A 27,762-nucleotide genomic window follows, 5' to 3' on the forward strand; every position below is an offset into this window, starting at 1 on the left:
CCTCTCTGGTCAAATCTATGGTGGCCTTGGTAGTGTTGAGGTTTGCAAGCGTCCCAGGAGTTGCCGTTCAGAGTTCGTTTTTCTCACACAAGAGCTGGCATTTGATTTAAGAGGAGATAAGGAAACAATGGACTAGCTTGGTCAGTCACATGCATCTGTCAGTTCAGCATTGTGCTGAACTCCACACCGGGTGTTCTTTACATTGTGTTCCCACCCGATTCCCTTCCTTGTCATGCTCTCCATCACACTCCCTACCTCCTGCTTTCCACTCTCCCCATGGAATCTGCCTTTCTGAATTTGGCTGCAGTTTGTTGTTTCTCAGCATGCTCCAGGTGGGGGACAGAAACCAGAGCAATCTATCTGCCACCCCCCTCCCCACCTCTGTGCAGAGCTGCACTACAGTAATTCTCTCATCCATTAGCACCCTGGCCCTGCATTGATCCACACAGGCCTTCCCACAAAATGTAGAGAGCCGAAGATGCCAAGTCCAGGTATAGAAATAACACTTATTTCAATTGCAGTGTATAAATGAAAACGCTGTATGCCAACCCTCCCCAGAGCTCTGTGCTTGTGCAGAGCATATAGAGTAAATGCTGCGGGGAATTTACTGAAGTCATGCAGTGATTCGACCAGTGACAACATAAGCAATTGATTTATTTTATGCAACAATGTCATTAAGTAGCACTCAGTCACTTGAAAGTTCAGTATTAACATTTTGATGCCTACCCCCCCCCCCCCCCCCCCCCCCCCAACTCCTGTTCCTGTTTTCTAATGTTTCGCTGAAGAAAGTGTAACTATTTATTTTGGCAAAAATATACCTCTAATAAAAACATTATAAAAATGCTCAGCTGGTGTGGTGGTTTTCTTCTTTCTACTAAAGGCCTATGAAAGATTTTAAGTGCACGCCAAGTTGTACATTGGAATCTTTGAGCTGCACCCAGTTCATCAAGTGCATTGGAAACAGTTAGGATTTAGGAGACCTGGCTTCTATTCCTAGCTCTTACCAACTCTCTGAATGGATCAAGTTGCTAAGGATAAGTGGGGGAACTTGGGGAGCCTCCCCACAGATTAGCTGCTGCCTCCCGTTATTTTGGGATTAGCAAAATGGTTCTTTGGGATACAACTCAAACTCATCTGACAGTAAGAAGTGTGAGAGAGATCTTGAGGTCCCTCAGCTCCTGCTGCAGAAAGAGAGCACCGTTGCAGCTCCTGTTCAGGCCCAGCAAGCCACTAACTGGTGCCAATTGCCAAGGGTTAGAATTTTTTTTTAATGAAAGCGGGGGATTCTCCTTTACATTTCAACTTCCCCTGCCCACAAATGAGAGAAGAGGAAGGTTTCAGGGGGGACAGACAACAGCGCTGCTCCTTCCAGTGGATGGTAGATGCCAAGAGTGAAATTTTGGCTTCACTGAGGTTTTGCCATTGACTTCAATGAGGCCAGGATTTCACCCCAGGGTTTAATAAGTGACACCAATGCGATTATTTTAAAATCTCATAATTTTTCATGGCCTGACTTCTAATTTTCAAACACTTGTTTGCCAATAACTGATGGCAGTATTTTGCACACTTGATATGTCATACAGGGTTATGCAGGTCCCATATATAGCAGGGGATGGAAATTGCTGCAGTATTTTATATTCTATAGCACACAGCTGACTGATCAAACAGTCTTTTTGCCTTTAATGTCAGAATAAATATCCCAGGCTCATGCATAGCATGCCATTAGTCTCCAGAATTTATAGTCATTCAATAAGGTCTTTGTGACGTCTGAGGATGCCTTTTATTCTTGGACACAGGTTGTGAGTGGAGTTGAGGTGTGCCTGTGAGAACGGCTGTGTGAGAACTGCCTGTGCAAACTGAGCACAATGATGCTTCACCCTTGTTCTGTTTCATCCTCAGGTTGCTCTTGCTTTTATTCCTGATATTTTTCTGGCTGGCAATTACCACATTTTCCTGACAGAGGAAAAAGGATGTAAAACAGAGGATTGTCTGAATATTTCAGGTAATTCTCAGGACAAGTGAGGTGGAATGGAACCTTACAAAATTTTGGGCCTGATTCTTACCCTCAGTTAAGGTATGAGGAGCTGCATCATCACAAGCAATTGAGGGGCAGATTGTAATACCCTTAATTATCTTGAATTGTACCTTACACCACTAGTAGTAGTAATACCACTTAGCTCTTTTCTACTATAGATCTTAAATTCCTTTACAAAGGTGGTCACTATCCTTATCCCCATTTTACAGATGGGGGAACTGAGGCATGAGGGGTGTACTTGCTAATGGTCACCCAACAGGCCAGTGCCAGAGCCCAGAATAGAACCCAGGTGTCCTGGGTCCTAGTCCAGTGCTCTATCCTCTAGATCCGTGGTTCTCAACCTTTTTTTAACCAGGGACCCCTAAACTTAAATAGACAAATCTGCAGCCCCCCCCCAACCAGAGGCGATGCAGTGGGGGGGGGGGGGCGGCACAACATGTTCCCCCAGCGTTTCTGCTTTCCATTTGGCCCTGCTCCCTGAAGTGCTGATTTGGGGCAGAGCAGTGGTGTATCTCCTTGGCTATCTGTTGCCTGCTCATGGATTCAATAACTGTGAGGCAACGGCTTCTGATGGCAGGGAGCAATCACTCTTCTACAGTGACATTGCAATATTTGGTTGCGCCTTCCCTTCTCCCCCCCTCCCCCCTGAGATGAGCAGGGGGTGGAGGTGGTGGGGTTGAAGTCTGGTCCTTAGTGGACCCCCCTGAAATCTGTTCATGGGCCCCCAGGTGGTCCTGGACCCTGGGTTGTGAACCAGTGCCTTAGGTTGCTCTGCCTCAAATCAGTGGGGCTACTTGCGGAGGAAGGTACTATTCAGCATAAGTAAAAGCATCACAATCTGGCTCTTAGAAAAGAGAGGTATAATTCTCTCTAAATAGGACACATAAAAGCGTATGACAGATGTACAAGTATAATATGACAGTGTGTAACCTTTCATCAACAACCCATATTCTCTAAGGGTCTAGATTCGGAATTTGGCCAGAATCTATTCTGCGCTGAATCGGGTAATAAAAATCAATTCCAGCGCAATTTTTTCATATGTATAAATTCAGGCTCTGATCACGTCAGATGCTCTCACGTCTTCCTACACCTCAGAATTGTTTTTACCAGGCACCCCTTTTTCATGCCAATAGATCAAGAGATCTTTATGCAGGGGAAAAAGTTAAACTTCAGCGTTAACATGAAAACGTATATTTATTGCAATCCGTTGTTCCCTCCACCACATGGCCCAGCACTTTGAAACTTTAGATAGGACAAAGCCTCGCTTGCTTTGTGACGCTTTCCAAACTAATCTCACTTTTAGGAAATCTCTCCTGATTTTTTTGCCCTACGAATGTCTCCCTCCCTCTTAAAGGGACATTATTAATTGGAAGCCTTGTCAATTAAACAGCAATTAAAAGTCAGCTTTTAGTCTCAGGCTTGCAATTGTCTTCCCAGTCACAGCAAAGGGCAGGAGTGAGCTTCGATTTCTTGAATACCCTTGGAAGGACACAGTGTGGAGAGGCTAATTTGTATATATTCAAACTTTCCAAGTGTCCCATTTGCCTGCTCTTTATAGCTTTACAGATTGTCCCTCCCCTGTTCATTGCTCAAAACGTCTTTTCTAGATTTAAAGGAAGGACCGCGGTATGATCTCGGCTCTGCTGGGGTGGTTAATGTCAGCCCGTTTGTTGATTAGCTGACCTTGGCGGCGGGATTTCTTCCCCCCTGGTGTGTGTGAGCCCTTCAGATTGATCCTTTCAGCCGCTTTCCCCCACGCTTCTCTCTGGAGGGGCTGCTGCTGGCTCCTTGACTAGCCCCCCGCTTTTGCTCGCCGTTTAGTGTCTCGGGAGAACAACTAGCTTAAAAACAGAGCCCCCCTCTGCCCGGATTTATAGCGGCGCGATCTTTCTGGATTGCCTCTCGGGCAGGCTGTCCCTCCCTGCGCGCGGGTTGGAAAAAGCAATAACTCGACGTGGGCATTTCAAGGGCAGCTGGGCCAAGTGCCTGCAGCCTCCCCCGCCGCTCCAGGCCAGCTCCCGTGCGCGGCCCTGAAAGGGGGGCGCGGATGATGAGTGCCTCCCAAGAGCCAGTTCCCCACCCACCTAGACTGTGCCCGGCTGGGTGGGAGGCAGAGCGCGGGTGCCGCCTGCAAACCAGCCCCGAGCCGGTTCAGGCTGTCGGCGCCTGGGGCTGAGAAAGTTCAGCCGAGGCGAGGAGATCCGCGTGGGCTTGGCTCCTTTCCCTTTGCTGGCCTTGGGCTCCGGCCCGGTGGCGGCATTTCCGGGTTGAGAGCCGCCTCCAGCGGTAACCACCGATCCGCTCTGCCCCTGCCTGCCTTGGCTCGCCCCACCGCAGGTAGATAGCCCGGCCGCTGCGGATCCGCTGCGCTCCCGGAGCCCAGGCGCCAGGTAAGCGGAGAGCAGCCGGCGGCAGAAGTTCTCCCTTGGCCGCTGCGCTCTGGCTCGCGGGGGCAGGCTCGGGCAGGCGTGTGCCTTGCGCCTTGCTCGCAGCGAGTCCAGGAGAGGGAGGCTGGCGGGCAGGATGTGTGTGTGTGTGTGTGTAGGGGTGTTTCTTGAGGGATCGGGTAAGTCCGCTGCTTTTTTTTTTTAATGAGCTCCGAGGCGCGTCTGAAAACGCAGCTGTCTGCCGGCAGAGTGCCCCCCTCCCGCCGGCTTCCCTCTCCAGCGGGGCTGATCTCGGCTGCGCGCTGAGCTTGACCTTCCTGTGGCTTTGCTTCTACGCCCAAAGCCTGGCGGGCACACCAGGGGTCAGGCAGGCCCGGCTGGGGCTTTTCCCCTCAAAGCTCAGCTAGCCCCGCTGGAGATCTATGGTGGAGACAGGGCTGTTCAGTCTGGCTCTGCCGCTTTGGCGGGGTGGAGTGGGGGTCCCACTTCCCACCACCTCCAGGGCCCTCATTTCAGAATGACATGATTAACCAGTGTCCCCCACACGCTGGCATCCCCGTTTTCTCTTGCCCCACCTTATTTCCATCCCGCAGGCTGGGTAATGCCTGGGAGACACATGCTAAGTAATACTTGTAAAATTCCCATTCCATCATTCTCCTTCTTCCCCCTTCCCACACCTGGCGTCCTTAGTTTTTGGCCTCTTGTTCTCCATTTGCCCCTGGCAGGTTGATGGATGTTGATGATTGCCAGGGAAACACTGCTCCCTATTGTGAAAGGTTTAGGGGGAGGTAATTACACCCTGGGAGGGACACCCAGGAATGCCACCAGTTGGCAATAGGTACACTAGGCCTAATCTATTTTAGGACTGTGTATACTGCTGCCCATCACTGTAGATTCTGAGCATTAATGAGGAGCATTCTCTGAATTACCCAGCTCAGTTTCTCTTCTCATGTCTGAGAACTCATTCAGGTTTTTTCTGCTTTAGCCTCTGTATATACTCCCTTTTCCTCCTCAGCCTTTAGATTGGCTCACTAATGTTTGATTACTCTGGAATTGTTAGAGTGACCTCCTGGGTAAGGGAGGGTGTTTTATAAAGAACGTTGTCTGGCACATTCCTTGCAACTGTGTGTTTGCTTGGTGGTTTGACTTAAGGCTTTAGCTCAGGTCCTGCAAACAAACGAGAGGATTTTTTTTTTGAGCTTTTCATTCTCTCTGAGCCGGAGGTCGTTAAAAATTCAGCACTTCTGCTTCTAGAAGGCTTTTATGAAAAGATTGTTGACTGGAGCTGCTCATAGGTTGTTAGAAGGATAAATTTATGTCCCTTTTCTCAACTCCTGGCTTCTCATCCTGTATATTTCCAGTAGGGCAAGAGAGATGGCTATGGCAGTTTAAAGCTGGTCATATTCCATTAAAATGGAATATTCTGAAGGCAACTGCCAACAGAGTGCAGAGGGAGAAATGGGTAGGCATGGGATTAGGACAAAATTGTTGGTTCAGAGCAATTATAGAGCTTCACTTTCATGCTGACTAGTCAATGGAGCACCCTGTTCACTTGAACACTCACCTGGCTTTACTGGATCACCGGTCTGTTTTATTCTCTGTATTTATCTGAAAGCTTGTAATATGGGGTATGTAGGTTGGTGGGGAAAGTTGGCCTAATACTGCATTGGGATTATCTCCCTGAGTTGGGAATGTTCTCGTTTATTCAGAATTAACTATCCCTTTCTTCGTAATGACTGCAGGGCTGTCCTTACCCTATCTGCTTAACTATTATTATTAGTCTCTTTCTTGTCAAAGATGGCACCTTGGTTTAAGTTTCCTTTCTTAAGTCCTCTTCCCTCCCAAACACTGCCCTGCTCTGGTAAGGTGATTAAATATGTCTCAGCTCTATAGGAGAGAGCAAACTGTAATGCTATGTGCATGGGACTGGGAGTTCTGTTATTGCCTTTGCACTTGTATATAGTGCTATGGAGTGCGTGGCACTTTACAGACAACAAAGATGTGGGCTCTGACCTGAGGAGTTTAGAGCTTAGGGCCTTGATCCTGCAACTCCTTGTGTGCAGGTGAGCTCCCTCTGACTTTGATGGGGCTCTTTTCACCTCCTCCCCTTTACATGTGGATCATCACCCAATTTGGAATCTCCTCTCTTGCCAGTGTTTGGATGCCGATGACATTGGGTGCACAGAAGGTGATGCGGGATTGGTGACCTTTACAGAATAATGGCTCGCTCAGCTATAATGGTTCTCTGCTAGCTGAACTTTCTAAGTCAGAAACAGCAGAGCTTGGTGCCTTACAAAGGAAAGCCCTGTCTTTGAACCCTGGCGCCTTCCTCTCATCCACACTGCCATGACTGTGTATGTAACCTCAGATCCTTCCTGTAGGGCTTCCTGAAAGCAACAGGGGAAAGAGGCCAATGACTGCAAGCCTCAGATACATATAAATGTCAGTGACTCTTGGCCAGGAATATCCTGCAGAGACGTAATGATCTGGGAGTGTCTCTCTCAGCTAATCCAAGATTTTCTGATGGAGATGTCTGGGAGGTTGCTGTTGTGAGCTGATGAATGTGCTCTTTACAGACAACACATACATGAAGAGAACATCTAAACATCTAGAACCTCTTACCTAACTGGTTCACCCTGAATTTTGGATGTCATTCAAACCTTCCTGTCCCTGTTTTTGTTGGGATCATAAGTAAACATATACTTTAAAAAAATATGCATTCTGTGCTGCTAAAAAGGTGCTGGCTGGACAGCCCAGGAGACTGGAACATAGAAATTGCCATACCAGATCAGACCAGTGCTCCATCTAATCCAGTACACTGCCTCTGACAGTGGCCAGAACCAGCCGCTTCAGAGAAAGGAGCCAGGAACCCTGCAGTAGGCAAATGTAGGGTAATCTCTCCGCCACTAAAGGTCTCAGCCTAATCTCTGGACAGATTTAAGAAGCATGAAGTTTTAAATCTCTTCCAATATTTGAACTGAAGAAGTTCAGTATTGATTCATAGGATAGATGATTGCCTGTCTGTATACTTCAACCATGATATATGGAAATCACCTCAATGGGTGAGAGATCTGGAGCCTCTGAATGCTTGTTGCCAACCTCAGTAATGAGGCCAACCAATCAGGTGATTTTTCAAGCCCTAACAATGTTACTATTTGCCTCTGGTGAGCAAAAAGTTTCTCATGCAACTTGCCATCAAGTTCTGCAGAATATAAGCTATTAAAAATCAAGCTTCTACTATTTACTGTTGCAAAGATCAATTTTCAAATTAGAACTAGATGTACCATCTTCCTTAGTCTGCAGACAGAAGACAGTTTCCAGTTTCTCTGCTATTGCTCATAGTTTTGCCAAGAAGCAGCAGAGGAAAAAGAATGGGATACAGTCAATTAACAGTGATGCAAATCATACCAGTACCAAATTCATTACCAATGTGATGTTTTTCATGCTGAAAGAACTTTATGGATATCAGTCCTTGCAATAGCTTTGACATACAGTAGGCTAGAGTTAGTTTCCTCAGTATAATGGCAAAAATCTCATACAGGGGATTCGCTAACTAAACCTGTTCTGGTCTGATAATGGGACTGCCCTAGGTGCTGAATCCCTTTTAATCTACGTGAAGGTGCTTACCTTGGATTTAAGAGACTGAACAAGGTCCTCAACTGGAATAAATGTGCACAGCTCCATTACTTTAGTTGAGCTGTCATCTTACACCAGCTGTGGATCTCTGGGTAGAGAATAAAGTGCAAATTTTATTTCACTAAATATTTGAATCTTGAGCAATTGGTTTTACTGAAACATAAAAAGAGCAGCGCTATGACTATTGGCCAGGTTCTCTTTCCTTTGTCACTGCACTTACTGTGAGGTCTGGCAAAGCCTTGAAGAGTGAAATGGAGATGATGCAAGCTGGAGATGTTCCGATCACTTGTTTTAGTGCCTGTAATGCAAAAATCCCCTTTTCCTCATCCTGCATCCCAAAGCCATAATTCCATAATTGTTGCCAAGAGCTATTTCCCGACATATGTACGTGGTTCCAAATCCTAAGGATCATTGAAAGGAACATGCCACACTAAGTGTGCCTCTCTTGATTCTGCTTCTGTACAGGGATTCCTGGGGTGGCTTCAGTGAGCATTCCCTCTGTGCTTGTCCCATGTTCAAGGGCACGGGTAGTCAATACGTAGACCATGGGCCAAGTCCAGATCACCAGATGCTTTTGAAGAGATTGCAAAATCTTGTTATCATTATTGTTACTATTTTTAAATTTATTTTTATCCTCTCATTCTCTCACAATGCAATATCCAATACATTATACTGTGAATTAATGATTTACTGGTTACCCTTAATTCCTTATTTGCTTAATTTGACTTATCATCAGTTTCCAACAATAAAAAACCAAGAGTATGCACTTTCTCAAAGTCTCAGATATAATTTATTACATCTTTCTTGGAGGTTATTTTTAGGTTATGCGGTGGTTTGATTTTATTTTTCATTTAATGCGCTAAAAATATAAGCCATGTGGTATATTACTAATGCACAGAACTGTATGTGTTTGTTGATCAGGGGCACTTGTGGCATGAAAAAAGTTTCTCTGGGGACTAGATCTTGACTATACTTTGACCAAGAAATTTGGACCTTGACAAAAAGTAATTGACTACCCCTGTTCTAGGGTACATTGCACATTGCCAGCTCCAAGCGTTCAAAAAATCATGAGTCAGGCACCAAAAATCATGAGAATTTTCAAAATAAGAAGTTTTGGGGTTCGTTTGCTGTGTTTTCATATGCGCTCAGATCATGTTTTCAAGCTTTCCTCTGCAACCAGGAGGGCAAGAGATTTTTTTTTTTTTTTCTTTTTTAAAATGAAAGCTGAGTCTTGTTTAATCACATGACTCCACAGCTGGATTTTTCGAAAACCAGCAAATATTGTGAGACTTGTGATACAGTGTTGTCACCTCTCATGATTGTATGTCTCAGGCTGGCATCTGTTGTGGGTCGTGTGTGGATTATGGCCCTGTGGACTTTGAGTCAGAGCGAGAGCTCTGTTGGATTCTCCTGTCTCTAGCTCAGGTTGGGAGAGTGAGTTCTGCATTCCCTAGGGGCTGATAAGTAGGTAGGGTTTCCCAACAGGTATTCCCCCTTTGCGACCTGTGGCAGCGCCCCATGACTCATGTCTAGTGTTGGCACAGATTCCGAGAACGCTTTATTTGACTCAGAGGTTTGTTCATGAAGCAGGTGGGAGACGTTTACTGCTGGCATGCTGACAGGCACTGATGTTCTGAGCTGATAGGCAACGCTGAAGGAAACTTAAGTGACAGATCGTTATGGCTACGTGAGAGGATGCTGGTAGCATCCAGACCCGTTCACTATGGGTATGTCTGCAGTATAGCTAAGAGGTGTGATTTTTTTTTTTTTTTTAGCACTTGTGGGCACACCCAAACTAGTATGGAGCTCACTCGCTCGCTTGCTGAAGTAGCAGCGTAGCCATGGCAGCATGGATGATGGCATGGGCGAGCTGCGTACGTACCCCGGGTCCTGGATGGGATTGTACTGGGGTGGCTATCTGTCCTGCCACCCGGGCTGTCTGTATATATATGTGTGCGTGTGTCATTTTTATCGAGTGATAGACCGATTGTAAGGGTATATCTATACTGCAACCGTGAAGTATGATTGCAGCTCAAGACAAGCTAGCCTTCCTCTAGTTAGCTCAGCTCCCGGCACAGCAAAGACACAGCAGCGCGGGCTGTACAGGCCCGGCCAGATCCCTGAGTAATTACTCATGGCCCTCGTCTGTGCTGAAGTATGTCACTGCTCAGGTACCCAAGGCAGCTAAAATAAAGCTAGCTCCAGGGTGTCTACTCAAGCTGTAATCACTCCCCGTGGTTGCAGTATAGACGTATCTCTAGTCTTCGCTAGCCAGACTAGAAATGGATACCCCAATATAGCGTGTGGCTCTTGTCTAAGTCAGCGTGCTTGACTTAGCAAGAAGAGCCTGGTCTGAACACGGACTTTGGAGACAGCAGCTCTGACACAGACTTTGCCTCACCTCTCTGCCTCCTCTTCCCATTGTAAAATGCGGTTCATCCTACACAGAAAGACAGGGCTGTTGGTGAGGATTACTTGAAACTGAAAGCCCTACAGGAGTGTCAAGTGTTAGTATTAGTCCAGATTCAGGAACTCTGCTAGAACAGAGTTCACGGTGGTGGGGAAAAGGATACCTCTGTCTATGAGAAGTAACTGAGGGAAATCTGAACCCTCTGACATACTCTCAAACAGTCCCGGAGCACAGTCAGATGGAGACCGATAAGCTTACTCTAGGCCTGTGGTTGTCATGGCAATGTTCAAAGCAACTAACATAGCATCTGGTAACTGGCACCTGCCTGTGTTAAGGAGGCACTTACTTGAGAGTATCCGTGAACGTATGACTATGCAGAGAGTTTTTTGTACCTTGCTATCCTTCTGTGTGTACATGATATCAGGTTAGTAACTCTCTTGGTAGGGAAGGTGTTGCCATATATAGGAGGAGGAAGTTTCTACTTAAGTACTTTCATGGCCCCCATCACAGTAGTATCTGAGCACAATCTTTAATGTATTTATCCTTACAGCACCCTTGTACAGTAGGGAACTGCTACTATCCCCATTTTACAGATGGTGACTTGAGTCACAGAGAGACTAAGTGACTTGCCCATGGTCACACAGGGAGTCTGTTGTGGAGCAGGGAATTGAACCCAAGCCTCCCGAGGGCCAGGATAGCCCCTAACCATTGGACCGTCCTTCCACCTTGTGTGGAGAGTCATTTTGATTAACAGGTGATGGCCATTATATATATGGTTCATCATAACCATCTACATTTCTGTCTGACAGTCTAAATATACATCGAGTTGTCTGGATCAAAGTGCAAAAAACTTAATTATTTGTCTTCTTGATCTATATTTTTGTAGGGGGAAACGTCTGATGCAACTCTCAATATCTTGGTATTGGCATTTTGGGATTTATTGATCTAATATGCTATCATCAAAAAGGGGGCTTATTTATAAATAAAACAAAACCAAATTGTCATCTTGCTAAGGAACAGTGGAAAAGAAAAAACAAATCAACTATGGTCTTTTCTGCAGAAGTTAGGATGAAGCTGGGGAAAATCTTACTAGGCAGGAGATTTTATTTACCTCTCTGATTTCTTGTTTTTTTTTTTTTTACTGGCTCACAGGAGGTTTGAGATTTGCATATGTTTTCTGCATCCTGTGTTGTATCTTATGAGTAAGCGCTATAAATAACAGGGTGTAATGTGATGCCACTGTTGTGATGAAAATCTCCACTTGGAGTGAATGGCTGCCTTCATAAGAGAATATAAACCCAACTCAGTGTTTGTTTTCTGTACATGTTATCTGCTCTCACCTGGTCCTAAACTAAAGGCAGAGAGTATCGTGACTGCACAAAGTGTCCAGAGAAATCCAGGTAAGTATAGTTGAAACAAAGAGGTGAAAATAAGAAGACGTCTGTGAATATTTCTCAGCTGCACAGCTCTGTCTCCTGGGCTGGTGTGGTGAAACCGCCCCCTCCTGTCTCAATTTGCTTTAACCACTGGATGTGTGTGTGATTGGAGAAGTTGGCAACGGTTCATACCAAAGCACTGGGGAGAGGGGGAAGGATGGAGGGTGTATGCAGATTTTCCTTTTCTATCCTGGCAGATTCCCATGCTAATGCTTTTCAGTGGAAATTTTGACATTAACATTCCCTAACAGCTAGATTGAATCCAGCTCCCCTCCTAGGCGCAATCCTGCAAATGACCAGGCTGAGACAGGCCTAATCTAGGTGAGGCAAAAATGTATGTAGCCCTTCTCAGATGTGGCAGTCGAGGCTACATTCTGGCTTAGATTTGTGGGCCATCTTGGAATAGCTGGCACCTGAAAAGTAGGTGTGAATGTGATGGAACTCGGAGGGGACGGTGGCAGGTTTTAGCTCTTAATTTGCAAGACAGAGAGGGAAAAACCCTCCCACAGGTGATTCCACCAGTGACAGGGTTGCTGTTGCTTGCTGTTATCTGAACTTTGTTTCCTGTAATGGATCATTAAATCATGCAGGTCCTACACCATATAATGCGAGGAATACCCCATCCATGGCTGGAAGAGGGGGAGCAAATGTTGCTAGTGCTCCTGTCAGGGAAGGAGGATTAAAATTCAGTTTTTAAACATTCCCAAAGTCATTTAATTAATGATGTTTTCCTAGAAAATAACCAGGGGGGATTGCCTATATCTTGACAAGGGCCATCTAACCTTACCCAATAGCTTTTCACCTGTGGTAGTTGTAAGAAAATCCTGCCACAAATGCCTAAGTCTGGCTTCCCATCTCCTCGACACTGGCAGCTTTCAGGTCCGATGATAACTTATTTCTCTCCAATTTTTTGCTTCTTACCTAAAGAGAATTCTCCAATGTCTCTAATCTACCTCTAAACTGATATTTAAAGGTCTAGCACGATCTCCATAGTGAACGCACCAAACAGTAATGTACAACCACATTCTGCCCCTTTCCACTTGTGGGGGAGTAGCCTTAAGCTCCAGTATGGATGTATAGTAGGTTTCTGTTCATTGCTGTGTCAGCGGAAGTATTTGGATCTGCATGTTGCTTTCCATGCAAATCTGGCTGCTGATTTAAGCTGCCATGTCAAGTGATCTATTTGCATTTCTTACCCCCAGGGAGATGTGAACAAGAGTTACACAGAATTTAAAGGTAGAACCTCAGCAGCTGTGTGAGCAGGACAAGGCTTGGATTTGTGGGCCATCTTGGAATAGCTGGCTCTTGATGATGGAGAAAAGTGTTCATGATCCCTCATACGAGCCAACTTGATCTTGGTCTCTTTAGCTTGTTTGTGATGGTGTAGTAAATCGTTCATGTCAGCACAGCTTTGTGATGCTCTATTAGCTTCTGGAACTGTTCCCTTGCAATAATGGACCATTTAATGGTGTAGGTCCTATATAATCAGTTGATCAGTCTGGGAATTTATGGCCCTCTTCCTCATAGTTTCCAAGTGCCTCATGATCATAAATGGACTTTATCCTCACAATACCCCTGTGAGAGAGGGATGTATTGTCCCCATTTTAAAGATGAGGAGCTAAGGCATAGAGAGAGATTAAGTGACCCGCCCAAAGTCATATGAGAAGTGAACCAAAATTTCCTGAGTTTAGTGCCTCAGCTAGTGTCTTAGTCACAAGGCTATGCAGGGTATCTCTCTCACTCACACAGACACACACTCTCTCTCTTTCTTTGTGTTTGAGGGGTGATGGGAGGAGAGAGAAATTGTACTGAACAAACTCTAACAGAATATTAAAATGGCAGTGTTTAGAACTGTAGAAAGTCAACTAATGAATGTTAAGGTCCCCTGAGAGACATTAATGAGGCCAAGTTGCACACACTATTTTTTTAATCTGCATTTTAAAAAAGATGTTTTTTACTGTGGAATTGCTGTACAGACTTTATTTAATATTTTTAATCCCCTTTATTTTTTTTAGTTTTTTCTGGTACTGGCTGCCACTGGTTCTGTTGAGCTGGAGTAGTGAAAAAGGGTGATCTTAGTGTGTATCTGTCAATCAATGATTCTCTCTTAGATTTGAGCCAAAATTTAATAGTCATTTTTAGAGACCCAGATGGAGATGCCTTAAAGAACTCTGACTTTTCAGAGGGTGGGCGCTCTGCACTTTCTGAAAATCAGGTCCTTTTAAGTCAGGTTGAGCAACCAAAAATTGGAGGCACCCCATCACTACTCCCTTCTGGGAATCCTTGCTGTTGTTCTAATTTAGGACAGCTCTAATAAAGCCCACCTGGTTTAATCAGTAGTATGAATTCTGCCAGGAAATCTGCTTTCCATAAGAACAAAAATTAAAAATCCACAAACAAAACACATGAACTAAATCAAAAACCTTTCTGGCCTCAATGAATAAACTCTCTTCCCTTTATGCAGGTACCATAAAATACACAGGATGAGCAATGTGGTTGAATTAGCATTGTTATGGAAACCTTAACTTTTGCGTTTCCAGACCCTTATCTATGTAATCTTAATGCTGCATTAACATGGCTTTGGTTTTTGTTATGTTTTTACTTAATAAGCTCAGTGTTTCAGTCTGCAAAGTTCAAGACTAGCTTTAGGGAAACATAGTGAATATTGCTAACGTGGCTCAGATTTATAAAGGAATCTAGGAGGGACTATGCTGAGGGCGTGAGAAACCTGCAAAATTCAGATGTAAGAAAACAGTTTGTTCCCTTTTTTTATTTGTATTTCTGGTAGCACCTAGAGACTCCAGCTGAGATCGGGGTCCACTGTGCTAGGCACTGAACATGAGCCTGCCCCAAGGAGCACCCAGTCCTGAATCTGAGATGAGATGAGACAGTGAGGGCTATAGAGAGCTATGGTGTGAGGAGAGGAGTAAGAAGATGATGCTATTAATCAGTAAGGGCTGATCTTATAATCTCCTGGGCAGATATTTATGACCCTATGAGGTCCCCCTGACGCCAATGGGGCTCTGCATTGTTAAAGGGGTTCATTCCTGTAAAGCGGACTACAGGATCGGGGTGTAAGGCATGTCTACATTTTGATGATTCAATTAACTAAGTATATTTTTCTTCCTCCTTCCTTATTTCCCATAGTTGAGATAGCAAAAGTGGGGGGTTGGTTTGGCATAGTTTTTGGCTTATGTCCAAGTGTATTGTGAGGGTTTGGTTGAAGGAGGGTTTGGGGGTCAGGTGGTGACTTGGAAAATGGGTTTGGGGAGGGCATGTCATGTATGGGGGCAACATGGAAGAAGGCACAGGTTGGACTAGAGAGGGAATGAAAGGGGTATCACAAATGGATTCATTGAGGCCTTATCTACAACATACACTGGCTTGTCCAAGAGCTAAAGAAATATACACTCAACCAGTGTACATGTATTGGGAGGTTAATATGACTGGGTTCTACCAACATTTGCAGATCACCTTGGTTGCACTTCTGCATTGGAAACCATCATTCTCATTCCACGTGTAACCTGAGCCTCTCTACTGACCAAAGAGCTAGTCCCCCCACACCTGGGTCAAAGTCATTTGAAGACACGTGTGCCTGTGAGTGACAGCCTTTGTGACTGGGTCTCTTCCATTTTGAGTCTGAGCCACTAGATCATACTTCAAAAATTCCCTCAGAAGGACTCACATTTACCTTTGCTCTTCATGGGTCATATTATCGTTGGTTCCTGCAGGGATAGGGATTATTTGCAGTCCACAAATCCTCCCTCCCCAGGCTGTAAATAACATAACTGATAAAAAGCCTTTTCATTTGATTAATCTATCAGCTGAAATCTCTGAGTTGGTAACATTTAGAAGAATGTTTTCTCTCTAAAGAGACAGCCACTTCCACCCACCACGTCACTCTTTGTACATCAAGGCTTGTGTTTGCTGGGTAAATATTGTGCTTGAGGGATGCTGAGGAGATGTGTTGGGCTCGGTATGGGAAGTGAAGGGGATTAAACCTAGCCACGCAATGGTGAGTTGCCCTGTCAGGGCCTCAGTGTGTTTTTTCCTCATGTCCCTCTGATAAGGCCCTAGCCTGGCTGATAGGAGCGAAGAAGGTCAAGGGCAGCTTTGTATTGGCTTGAAGCCCTGAAGCTGCTGTCTTGAACAACAAACCAGAGTTCCAGTTCATCATTGCAAATTGGCCTGGTCTGGCTCTTTCTTTTCAGTGTTAATGGAGAAAACTGGAGGGAAGGAGAGGCTCTGGATGGTCCCAGGACAGAGGAGGCTGGCAAAGGCTGATTTAATAGGGCACTCATGGGGACTGTATGTACCACTACTCTGCTTTGGAGGGCCAGTATCTGTTGTGTAGCCAAAAGTTTAACATATCTCCCTCTCTCTCCCCAATGCTCTATGTACTTCTCTTTGTAAACAGGCAGCAAAGCGTGTAAATCGGGACAAACATGGGGCAGGATTTCCAAAGGAAGTTAGGCACCTACTGAAATTCCCCAGGAGATGGGTGCCTGGTTCTTTTAGGCTGCTTTGGAAATCCCAGCCATGGCTATCTGTTTACAGGGTAGCCTCTGACCCCATGTGCTCTTACCTCTTTGCATTTCCCATCTTACCCTTCCAAAACAGAGAGGGACAGAAACCCTCCTCCTTCAGAACATAAACCAAGCAACCACTAACTAACAGGGGTTAGGAGCAGGGCCCAAGTATAATTTTTTCAGGCCCAGGACAACTTGTAGCATGGGCCTCCTCCCACACACATACCACAATCCCTCATTCCATACATACAATCCCTCATTCCATACATACAATCTCATGAGCCATGAATTTTTTTTCCCTCATGGTAATGGGGGTTGCAACCTGGGCTGGCCCCCCCTAGGGCCTCCGGGCTCTGGTAAAATGTACCCTTCCCCCCCATATGGGGACCCTGCTTAGGAGGTAACTTTCCCTGGGGGCAGGTTATCCCATAACTGCCATCTTCAGAGTGTCTTGCATCTTCCTCTGAAGCAATTGGCCTTACCCATGATCTGAGACAGGATGGATGTACTAGGGGTAATGTCTGTGTTCCTAAAGGAAACAGCTTACCTCAGAGCAACTTGACCCATTAGTGGGCTCCTAGGATGCACCTGATCTGACACAGTCTGATTAATTTTGATGGCACTGATGTGTATATCCCTCTCTCATTTCCTTCACTGCTTTTAGATTTGGAATGTTGGCAGGTCTAGGAGGGAGGAGTGCAGGACAATTCCTGTCTTTCTCTGAAGGAATTCAGGGACATATGAAACCCCCTGGGGAGGTGTGTGTGAATGGTGTTGTGTGACGATGTGAAAGGGCTGCTCAAAGAGTTGTTATCCCAAAAGCTGCTCTGTGTCTCTGCTTTGCTGCAGAGCTCCTGCCTAGAACCTTCCCTAGCCCCCGTGGTTTCTTGCTTTATATTTTAGGAAACTGTACACAAATGGGATGAGGATTTGGATAAGTGGAAGAGAATTGCATGGTGCTACCAATAAGTGGTAGCCATTGCTATCCGTGGAGGTAGGCTGATTGATTAAGTTTTTGATTAATCATTAGGGTGGCCACATTTTCAAAACACCTGATAGGTTCCCAAAATACCCAAAAACTAAATTCTAGAGCTAGCTGGAAAAAAAAAATTTTTTTGCTGAATATTGTGACACTTTTTTTGGCAAAAATTCAAAAGCTGATATTTCAGCCCAAATCAGCAAGTTTTAACTTGGATATGCTGCTTCAGTACCTCATATTCCTGATCTCCTTTATAAGCTGAAGGCCACAGCAGGACTACATCTCCCATGATGCACCAAAGCTAAGGACTCCTATGGTACAGTACCACCCTTCTCCAAAAGGGTGAGACCTTGGTGCATTTGTATGAGATGTAGACAAACCAGAGAGCCCAACCCATAGATGAGAATGGGTACGAGAAACAACTGAACTACAACTTCCATGAGGCATTGCGGTAGCATAGCCAAATGGAAATATTTATCTTTTCAGGCATTTGTTTTTTCAATGAAAAATTAAAACTTTCTGCACAAATCAGACAGTCGCTGTGGAAAAACTTGGTTCAGCTGAAAACCCAATTTTTCTTTGATAAACTGTTTTGACAGAATTTTTGACCAGCCCTACTAATACTTTTTTATTTTTTTAAACCTGTGCTTGTGTAACTGCTGCCAGCTTCTGACTCAACAGTTAGTGGCAACATTTTTCCTGTGATGTGACTCCTTCAGAATACAGTTGGGACAGCTGAACAAAGGTAGTTAAACTAGTGACCCACTCCAATAGCGTCTGCTTTCATTCTACTTCTCGCTTGGCTTCGAACACTGTTTCACACACTGAATGCTTGCTTCATGGGGCAGCTCCTGGTAAACACGGAGCACATGCTGTTCAGCACATGGAATATCTGTCCAAGGCATGTTGCTAGTTAAAACAAACCCAAATACGTGTGTTTTAAATGGAAAAACTAGGACACTTCAGTTATCCTGCAAGACGTTTCCCAGAACCCTGGGAACTCCGAATTTGATCTGAAGGGTGAAATCCTGGCTCTATTGAATTCAGTGAAGTCAAGATTTCATCCACAGTGATTTTTGATGCTGGGATCAGGAAAACAGGGTGTGTTGTACTCAGAAAATGTATTTAATATATGCACATAAAGCACTAGATTAATCTTGTTTAGGAAAGTGAATCCTTAGAAGCTACTGAGGAGGCCTGCTTTGAATGGCAGAGTTAAGGCTTTGAACAGTACAGCTGGAACTTGCTTTGTTCAGGGAAGGGGCAAATCTCTGCTTTGCACCCACTGCTCCCTTGGCAAATTTTAAACTGGGATGCATCTGGTTGTCCTAGAGTTCGGTCACTGGGCAATACGTGTGTGCGTGCGTCTCATTGAATATCCGTGGGGCAGGAAGAGCGTTAATGATCCTCAAAGGAAAAAACAAGAACATAAGAATGTCCATACTGGGTCAGACCAATGGCCATTCTAGTCCAGTATCCTGTCTTCTCACAGTGGCTGGTCCCAGATGTGTCAGAGGGAATGAACAGAACAGAGCAGTTTCAAGTGGTCCAATCCCAGCTTCTGGCAGTTGGAGGTTTAGGGATACTTGGAGCATGGGGTTGCATCCCTGACTATCTTAGCAAATAGTCACTAATGGACCTATTATCTAATTCTTTTTGGAATTCTGTTATACTTTTAGCCTTCACAAGCCTGGTAGAAACTGGAGAGAGAAGGCATGGTATAAACTGGACACACATAGCTACTCCCATTATGTTTGCTATTGAAATGCCTTGTTCAGAAAAGTCAAACTTTCTAGGAACCTTATAAACCACTAAAGGGAAACACTGATACAACACCAAGCACTGAGTGAAGAAAGATGGTGGTGTCTGGAAACCCTCTTCTGCTTTTAATTTCTGCGGACCATTTGTGGCTTTTGAATCCATCTCAAAGGCTGTGAACAGCGAATGAATGGTTCTGTTCACTCTCTGTCCGTTAGGCTGCATGGGACCATCACCCTTCCCCTGCCTGGCACTTGCAACCTAGAAAAGGTTTTGGTGAAGAGATCATCCTATTCATTCTGTCTATTTCTAAAGAGACTTGAAATGAATGTGCTGGGGTGAGGGAGTATGGACGCAGTGTCTCTTAACTATCTGCCTCTCCCGCATCTCCAGCATCCCCTATCGTGAGGTGACTCATGCTAGGTGCTGTGGGGAGCTTGTGGAGATCTGCTGGAGGGGCAACCTCTGTACAGCAAATACATTAAATAACCATTGTGACCCTTGGAAAGCTTTATTTAAATGTCCCCCTGCTCCACAAAAGGGCGCAATGGACCAGTGCTCTGATCTGATAAAGTATATGAAATATACCAGTGGAGTTATACAGACTAACAGGTAGTTTGTTGTTGTTAGTTCCTAGAGGGCCTAACTAAGATCAGAGTCTCATTGTGCTAGGCACTGTACATATGCCCCATGAGAGACAGCCCCTGCCCCAAAAGATTTGCAATCTAAATAGACAAGACAGAAAAAAGGTTGGAGAGAGGAATAATAATGCTTCCTATTTTACAGATGGGGACCTGAGGCACAGCAAGATTGAGGGGGATTTTCAAAAGCGCTCTGCTTTGGCCTAACTCTGCTCCCATTGATTTCAATAGCAGCAGCATTAGGTCAAAGCACAATGCTCTGAAAATCTCACAAGTTATTTTCATAATGTTGAACAGGAAGTCAGAGTGGAGTATTGACCCCACCCTTCCCAGGTTGAAATCTAGTGCCTTAACGACAAGGCCTTCGGTCTTCGAGCTGTGATGACTCAGTGGTCTGATCTGATATAGTAAATGCCATGATCCTTTAGTCCAAATGTGCAATACACCATGAACTGTGCATACTGACGGAGTGTGACCCTTGCTCACATTTGGAGGTTAGCTGGGGGTAGGTTCCAACCCCACCCCTTTCTTTTAAAATGTTCCTTCCTGTGCTGAATAATTATAAGACCAATAGTTGATAGGTGGTCTCAGCTTTATGTGTATGCAGAACCTAGAAGGAAGGCAGGTGCATGTGCACATGCATGCGTGTGAACTCTTTTTCTGCTGTACTTATGAAAAGGTAGCTTCCTGTGTAACATGCTTTTAGTGACCTTGAAGTATATTCAGGATGTAGTACAGAGTGTCCAGCATTTTAAAAACATTATTATTATGGTAACAAGGGGAGCCTCTGTCCAATGTGACGTTTCTCCACATAGGACGGCATCCAAGTGTGTGTATGGCCAGGCAGTTACAGAGCTTTCCCGAGGGCAATGAAATAATATGGTGCACATGAGTGAAGCTGGCGCGCTGACTGGTAGGATGAAAGAGGAGTCTCATTGATGTTGACATGCCCTTGCTGAGCTCTGGTAGCTGAGATGGTGGCAATCGTGTGTTAAGTTTTCCTGGACAGTACGTGGCCTGTTAAGTGGCATGAGCCCAACAGAGTGGCACTGACTCTCGCTCTTCGGAGCTTTCATGAAGCACTCTGGGTACAGACTGGCTTTCTTTGCTTAGAGAGTCAGATGCTCAGCTGGGGTAAGTCAGCAAAGCTCTACTGAAGTCAGCAGAGCTATGTCAATTTACCTCCAATGAGGAGGAGCTGGCCCTGTATTGTCGTCTCCCCTGTCTGGAAAAGGAACTGAGAGCTTTTATTTAATGGTTTCGAGGCTTGCCTAGTGTTACTGAAGCTTCACTTCTTCAAGCTTGCTGCACTGTGTCCTGCCAAGAGAGAGCTCTGTGATAGGGTTCTCTGTAACCCTAGCCCCATATGCACCCATAAGCTGGGGCTGTTTGGGTAATGGCAGTCTTGCTTGATCATGATATCCCAAGTGTTGCTAGTGCTAAATCTTAATCATTTTACAGTTCTAGGTCTTTTCTCCCAATAGAACCTTCTGCCTGTCACTGCAACACTCCTCTAGCAAGTAATGCTCAGCTGCCCCTTCTGTTTAGCCAGCAAATGTCACTAATCAAGCAAAACAAGATTTGCCACTTGTCAACTGATGCTGCCTCTGCCATAGTGAGCAAGCTTTTTACACTGGCTCATTGCTGTATTCCAAGCAAAACCTAACCCTTCTTTAATCATTTGGTTACTACTGAATTAGCAATCTTATACAAACGCCTCCTAGACTGGTATGAGCTGAAGGTCAGAACGTGTCATTAGAAAATAATGATTTCCCATACATTTCAAATGACGTCATGGGCCTGATTGGTGACCTCCGTGGCTGAGGTGCCTCCATTAGGGATTATTTAATTGCCAAAGAGCTTTGCAACATCACTGCTGGTAAAGCAACTTCTGATGCCACTCAGCCCGTCCATTATTAAATTGAATTCATGGGGTGTATTTGCTCCTTCTTGGCTATAGTGTCCTTTATAGATATAGGGCCTGATCCCAAACCCATTGAAATCAGCAGTAGCCTTTCTATTGAGTTCAAAGGGCATTGTATCAGGCCCATGCGGTAGCCGTTACTCTTCCCCTTTTTGCTATGGCTTAGGTGTTCAAGCACCACATGTGATGTGGGCATTATTTCTTTAAATATCTTTTACTTTATTTTAAAGAATCAAGTCCTTTGAACAATACATCCACATTAAAGCGAAACACAGTTATAATTGTTTTCACTGAGCTTTTTCCAAGTATTTGATGCTACCATAAATGCCATATTACTTATATTCTGAAAAATGCATGTGTGTACCATTTTAATTAGATCAGTAGCATGGAACTTTAGTTGTATCTGTGAAACAGAATGAACCGTCTTAATTTTATTGCTAGGGTCATATTAGGGAAATAGAGAGAAATTTTTGGCCCCAAATTTTGGTTTTATATTTTTTTAAACAAGTGATAAAATATATTATATTAGAAGCTGCCATGATTTTAGAAACAAACAATTTCTAATAGAAACAGTTGCTCCAAAGTGAGCATTCCCCCTCAAGGTTTGCAATCCAAATGTTGTGAAAATGGCTTGTCTGTTTGTGATCTTAGCAGAGAGGTGCTAAATGACGAGAGACTATTTCTTCTATTCTAATATTCTGAAGTTTTGCTTGTAACATGATGTATTTTTAATGTTGATTTTAACTCCATATCTCTTTGTGTCAGAAGATTAACTAGTGTATAAAATTTTAAGAATATAATTTGTACTGATTTTCTGATATAAGGAGCCTTTGTATATATTTGTTACCAAGCTCCTACTATTTATAGGCAGAAATATAGAATCAGTGTATTAAACTGTGTAATGAGTTCTCAGTGGGAGGACTTTATTGGCAAAGATCATGATAGGTCGTTGTTACAGGCAAAGGTTTTCAAATGAAGATAGACTGTCAATATTCAAACAAACCTGAGTACAGTTAGAACAAAATGTTTACTGTAACTACACAGTATATGGGACTTTTCTCTCTCTTTCCATGGAAGTTTAAAGGAAGAGGGGGATAGAGAAATGGGGATGGGTGGCAGCTTTATTTATTTTTTGTTGGTTACACTCTATCTTCAATGGCAAGGCCTTTTCCAGCCTTCTGTGAATTCCTGGAATAAGCCACTTTATCCGTCTGGCTCATTCCATGATATAGTCACTAATAAAGGTTGCAATGTATTAACACAGCCTGCTACCAAGTTGGAGCTAATCTTCTCCTGCTGAGTAAACAACACCAAGGTTCCTGCGTTCTTTCCTGTTTCCTTAAAGGGATACAATCAGCCTGAAATCTAGTCAATTAAAAAAAGAAGAGAAAGTTGTACAGATATAGTTCCAGATATCATACCTGCTCCTGAGTCCCCAGGCCAACTTTTATGAAGGATTTTCTTTGTTTGGTTTTTGTTTTTTTCAGATAGAAACGAAAGAGGGAAAAAAATCCATAAAAAGCAGGGAAACAAAGTTGTAAAAAAACAAAGAACAAGGGAAACTAACTGATCATATAGAGAAAAGAGTGATTAACTTTAGTCACTTGAGACAGTAGGACTGAGATTTTCAAAGCAGCCTCAGATTAATGGGTATCCAAATTCCTTATGCAGTTTTAAAAATCTCGGCCTAGATACATACGGCGAAAATCAGTTTAGGGCATTGATCTTTGTGGTTCTATGGCTGGACTTCTCAAGCACTGTAAAGTAAAAAACTTCATGCCATGGGTTTCAAACACCATGTAATCTGGGCCTGTGCCAAAGACAAGTCGGAGAGTGGTGACAATGCCATCCTTATGCGTCTGTTAGCTTAGCTGAGTGAAGTCTTGCTGGAGTCCAATATCATCTCTTCAGAGTGTCGCCCTGCAGTAAGCAGAGAGCTTGCTCTGCATGGGGTGCGAGAAGATGGTGGCTTTGCTGCTTGAGAGAATGCTAGGTGACCCTGAAGCTGACACAGAGGTAATTCTGCCTTCTCTTTGATGAGTGGGAGGGTACCATGGATGGTGTGTCGGGGAAGAGGGGATTGTGAGACAAGAGGAAGAGCAGCATCAGAGTTGTACAGAAGGGCAGTAATGAGGAACAAAACAACTATGTGACACTGAAAAAGCCTGCTCTGAGGTACATCTAGGTGATGGTGGGATCTCTTCGGTCATTGACAGCACACGCAAGGTTTCATCTTCCCTGTTAGGAGATTAATCATTCGTTTCCATTTCAAAAGTGGGAGTAGCCCACATGGATAATGAGCCTACAGCACTTTTCTTTGGTACATAAAAGGTTGGAGAGGCAGGATAGTCTTTCGCCATATGAGACCTATTCATGAGCTGGAATTAACCATCTCCAAGACAAATTGCTACCGTCCACCTCCAGCACATTATCATTTTATCAAAAGATCCCACTTTATAGTTCCTAAATAATTAGCAGAGCTAAAAGCCTTCTAATTAGAAGAGCTGGGACTTGCGGCTGGCAAAGTGAATTTGAAAGGGTTTGTTTGAATCACACATCTAGAGGGTTAGCTAATTAATTCTGCATTTAGAGAGCATTTTCTCTTGTTTAGAGTGCTCCATTGGCTCTGTGCTTCATGTGGTCCTGTCTTTGGAAGGAAAGGAATCTGAATTGAACAGAAATAAAAACATATGAAATAAAAGGGAACAGGGTAAACAAACCATCCCAAAACTTTCAGTGACGTTTCTCTCTGTGACCATTTATTAAAAAGTTCTTTACCAGTGTCCCCTTCATAAGTACAGAGATTGGAGCACTTTGGGGCAAAAGTACTCCAAGATGACTGGGTTTTAGCCCAGTCAGATCCAAGTTTTGGCCAACTGAAGAGCTGAACCATTAGTCCTTGTAGGTATTATTTATCTTCAGAGTGCTGGACAAGCATTAATACTCAGCCTTTCCAACAGCCCACTGAGGTCGGTGACTGTTCAATCACTGTTTCACAGATGCTGAAAACTGAGACACTGATTGGTTAAAAGACTTGCCCATTGTCAGAATTCAGAGCCGGGATTAGTAGATATCTAAGTTCAGAGTGTGTGTTTCTTTCGTTCTTAGGCCTGGTCTACACTGACAATGGCGGTCGACCTAACTCCGCTTACATCGACCCCCTAAAGTATGTGTTTCCACTGGCATGACAGTTCCACCGAACTAAATTGCAGTAAAATTCAACTTAATAAAACCACCACCGCAAGTGGTGTAATGCTGAAGTTGAATTCTGTGGGTCGAATGAACGTCAGTGTAGGCAGAGCGTAACGTAAATTGACGTCATTGGCCTCCAGGAGGTAATCCATAATGCTCTGTTCTGACCGCTCTGCACATTTGTAGTCTGCTGCACTGTGGCCACATAAACAGGAGATAGTTCCTCCCCACAAGCCCCAGGAAATTTTGAATTCCCATTTCCTGTTTGATCAGTGTGAATAGAGCTTGCCAGCACACAGCTGATCATGGTGACTGCACACCCCAAACATGCTCCAGCCTGGAGTTGACCTGAGGTCTTGGATCTCATCAGTCTGTTGGATGAGGAGTCTATTCTGGCTCAGCTTCAAGCCAGCAAAAGAAATCTGGATAGCTACAGCATGCTGCAAGATATCTTCTTGGAGAAGGGGCACAATAGGGACGTGCAGCAGTGCCGCATTAAGATCAAAGAGCTAAGGCAGGCTTATCAGAAAACTAGGGAAGCTAACAGCCATTCTGGCTCCTCACCCAAAACGCTGCTTTTGCGAGGAGCTGCATGTGTTTCTCAGTGGAGACCCTACCAATATGCCACCACGCGGCGTTGATACCTCTGGGGAATCTGAGTCCAGGATGAATGAGGATGAGGAGGAGAAGGATGATGAGAACGGGACCAGCAAGTGTGGTATCCCTTCTTCCTGAAAGCCGGGAGCTATTTGCAAGACAGGAGCAGCCCACCCAGACTCAGGAAACTGTGACTGATTGGGATGACAGGGAAAGCACATCTGGTGAGGTATGTACTGAAAATTGCATGTCTTTGGTTATATCCCCTGTCCAGAATCTTGTACCAGCAGGAAAAAGTGGTGTGTGGGGCTGTGCTTCCTCGTACTTCGTGTGCTTAAGCACTGGGTTCACCCCAGAAAAGATTATGTGCACAGGGATGCTCCAAGAATCTTACATGCATATCTCCAGGAAGCTTTCATGCAGGTATTCTGCAATCCTTTGGAGAAGGTTTCTTGGGAGGGCTGCCTTATTTCTTCTACCACGATAGAACACTTTCCCCCACCGCTCTGTTATTAATTGTGCAGGCATCATCGCGGAACACAGCATAGCGGCCAGATACTTGTAGCACTTCCTTTCTTTCTTCCTCTGTGACTCTCAGCAGACTGATATCACTCATGGTTACCTAGGGAAAATGACACACGTTTACAGTAGCTGACCAAGGAAGTTTTTTAAAATGTGCGTTATTGCACAGCCAGGGATGGTTTCTTGGTTCAGCATACCACAAGTCCCTAAGCAGGACATTGTTGCTATGGCCTTTGGGCATCCGCAAATGGGTTCCCATTTTTTTACTCTAGAGACAGTTAACCTGTACCCACCCCACACCCTTTCTTCCACCTGTTAAAAACCTGATCAGTTGGGAGCCCCACATCCATGCTGCTCTAGAGAGCATGGACTTGGGCAGCATGGGCCACGGGGGTTTGACTAACACAGATGCACTCGCCCCTTACTTACCAGGGCTGGAATGGCTCTCTGACTCCTGCAATAGTCTGGCAATGGAATGCGGTTGTAGCCTTCCCTTGGGAATGTTCAGGGGACTTATTTTTACATTGTAACATTGCTTTTCATCCACGTGATGAGTTAACAAAGGTACCTTGTGCTTTGCTTCCCTCACAGTGGACAACATGGCCTTCAACACACCACCATCTCATACTCCTGCAAAGCACCTGTCGCAGATAAGAAAGGGGGGAAAAAACCCCTGGGATGACATGTTTAATGAGCTAATGAACCCCTCCGTGGCTGCTGACACAGAGCTAAGAGTGTGGAGGATTTCATTATCTGACAAACTGGACATGGACATGGACAACAGGAAGACAGCACAGGAGTATGTGCGTTCAACACAGGAAGAGATGCTATGTATAATGTGGGATCAGTCAGACATGTTGAGGCATCTGGTTGAGCTTCAGGAAGCTCAGAGGCGAGAGACTCCCTGTGCAGCCCCTGCAAATCTCTGAGCTAATGCAGTCTTTCCTAGCCCCCACCCCAATGCAGTCTAGGAGGAGGTTGATCAGGGTGCAGTATGTGCTGCACTCCTCGCCAGCTGAGTTGAGCAAAAAGAGGCAATGGCCCCTTTAAGGAGTGGGGATGTGTGATTCTTTCCTGTGTGCACAGCCAAAATGGGCTCTGTACTCCTGGCTCCACAAAATGTATGCGGAAAATTCCATTATATTCCATTTTCCCCTTCTGTGAAGGATCACCAATAAAGAAAGTACTGCTTTCCAATTCATTACTCTTTATTTATTTATTGATAAAAAGGGAATAAAGGGAGGGGGAGGTGGGAGGAATGGATCAGAGGGGGGAGTTTGGGGAGGAAAACATACTGCTTCACATTTCATTACTGTTTGTTTAGTGATAAGAAGAGAATAAAGAGAGGGAGAAGAGTGGGGACTGGAATGGTGGGTGTGGGGGAGGAGGGAACTGGTTTGGTGGGGGATGGGTAGAGGATGCAAAGTGAAATCACAGATAAGCAATGCACATTACTGTTGTGTCTCATTGCAAAAGCAGTTTTTCAATGCTTCTCTGAGGTGCAGTGCTCTGCAATTGGCTCTCAGCATTGCAGTGGCATCTGGCTGTTCAAAATTTGCAGCCAGTGTATCTGCCTCCCCAACCCATCCCAATGAGAACTTCTCCCTCTTTGTCTCACAGACATTATGGAGCACACAGCAGGCAGAGATAACTATTGGAATGTTTTTTTTCACTGAAGTCTAACCTAGTGAGCAGACTTTGCCAGCGCGCTTTTAA

General features: G+C 44.7%; 1 protein-coding gene across 5 annotated transcripts in view; it reads left to right on the forward strand.

The window, feature by feature from the left end:
* Window positions 1-3,636: 3,636 nt before the first annotated feature.
* Window positions 3,637-27,762, forward strand: part of CRACR2B (calcium release activated channel regulator 2B) — a 73,672-nt gene continuing 49,546 nt past the window's right edge. For all 5 annotated transcript variants that reach the window (XR_010918430.1, XR_010918431.1, XR_010918432.1 and 2 more), the window contains exon 1: window positions 3,637-4,425. The gene's annotated coding sequence lies outside the window, so the exon portion shown is untranslated. The remainder of the gene's footprint in view (window positions 4,426-27,762) is intronic.

The sequence above is a fragment of the Emydura macquarii genome, unplaced genomic scaffold (assembly GCF_026122565.2).
Source record: "Emydura macquarii macquarii isolate MOO-44397 ecotype Brisbane River unplaced genomic scaffold, CSIRO-AGI_Emac_v2 contig_587, whole genome shotgun sequence".
Taxonomy (NCBI): Eukaryota; Metazoa; Chordata; order Testudines; family Chelidae; genus Emydura; species Emydura macquarii.